A 1,562-nucleotide genomic window follows, 5' to 3' on the forward strand; every position below is an offset into this window, starting at 1 on the left:
CACAGCCCCAACAACAGGGACGTGTACCCCCTCTTCAGGCAGTTCGTCATGGTCAGACATTTTCTACAAAAGTAGGTCACAAAGCATTAATTCTGAATTAACTCAACTCAGTCCAAAATTAATGTCCTGGATGCAAAACTTGTCCCGCTTTCTCAGTCTTTTTCAGTACCTCAGACACACCCTCACGCTAATGCACAAGTTCCTGGGATGCAGGGATGAAATTCTGGAAACCAACACGTTGACAGCAGGAACCCCTTTACGCCGGACCAGTCTCCTCAGCAGCTGTTACGCCGGACACACTGGAAACCGATCAGTCCAGCGCTGGCCCTCTCGTCCGCAACCGCATGGCTCCACACTCTGGACGTCCTCTGCCTCTGTAACATATTCACCACTGCCGTATTGTCGCATCTAAACCGCTTAAAAATAAATAAATAAAATGAATCAGATCGAATAAACAACCCCACTCCTGGTACCAAAATGTGTGACCGGGGATTTAAATTAACCACCAGGAACACATTGAGGGGTTCTTTTCACTTTGTAGTTTATTTATCTGCGTTTCTTTAAGAGAATGATTCACTATCAGAAATGGCTTCTCAACTTTAGTTGAGATGACAGTTCACAAAAATCTCAGTGAAAAAGATAGAAAGCTCAAAGATAAAGAGTAGAATAATGTAACACGATTCCAAAATCAAAATATGCACAATACAATACGACAGTGGGAATACTGTACAAAAAGAACAAACAGCATGAGTACATTTTTATATTACCCACTTATACATCATTGGAATGAAATGTTAGAAAATAACACTCACATAACGATCAGCTCCTATACAGTATACCACCACATTCAATTCACCAGGGCTGAAATCACCAATATAATGTTGTACACTGTGTAAACAATCACATGAACATTACATGAAACATTTGGAAAACATGCATTTATCACATTTCTCAATGTTAACTGAACAGGCCTAGACCGCATGGTGTGACGTCATATATTCGCGGACATTATACACGACATTACCTTTCAAATATGACAATTCTCAGAAGTAACACAGAAAAATATACATCCACAATTGGTATTTATCCAGGATATAATCATAAAACACTGTATTTACCCGTGGATGATCACAAAATCTCCCCAATTTCCCGAGAGTGTGCGTCTCTCTCCCACTGCTCGCTGCACATCGGACAAAAATGATCGAGGAGAGAGGACGCATGCGCATTGCCTTGCACCCAGCACACACAGTGCCACCTGCTGACGACTCCAGGAAAATACAGATAACCACTGTTTAACATGACTTATTTCACTGAAAACAGTAAATAACAAAGAAATAACAGTTTTAAACATACAAGAAGAGAAACAAACGTTAAAGGTATTTACCACCCGGTTACATTTATATAGCAAATCTGATCCTGTCAGAAAAGATCCCGGAGTCAAATGCAAGTTCACAAAGTTTATTTAGAAGTGATAGGGTCAGATAGAGTACTAAAGTCACAGTCCACAAATGAGAGACCACACGCGGCGTCCAACGCCGTAATCCACTCTGGTCGGTGACTGG

The 1,562-nt window shown here is 41.1% G+C and overlaps 1 long non-coding RNA gene across 1 annotated transcript; it reads right to left on the minus strand.

Moving 5' to 3' along the window:
- Positions 1-524: 524 nt before the first annotated feature.
- On the minus strand, positions 525-1,339 carry LOC137091198 (uncharacterized). Its single transcript, XR_010908042.1, has 2 exons — positions 1,119-1,339; positions 525-888 (listed from the first exon to the last, which is right to left on the minus strand). It is a non-coding gene; the product is annotated as an uncharacterized lncRNA (long non-coding RNA).
- Between the last annotated feature and the right edge of the window lie 223 nt (positions 1,340-1,562).

This window comes from Pseudorasbora parva, chromosome 2 (genome assembly GCF_024679245.1).
Source record: "Pseudorasbora parva isolate DD20220531a chromosome 2, ASM2467924v1, whole genome shotgun sequence".
Lineage (NCBI taxonomy): Eukaryota > Metazoa > Chordata > Actinopteri > Cypriniformes > Gobionidae > Pseudorasbora > Pseudorasbora parva.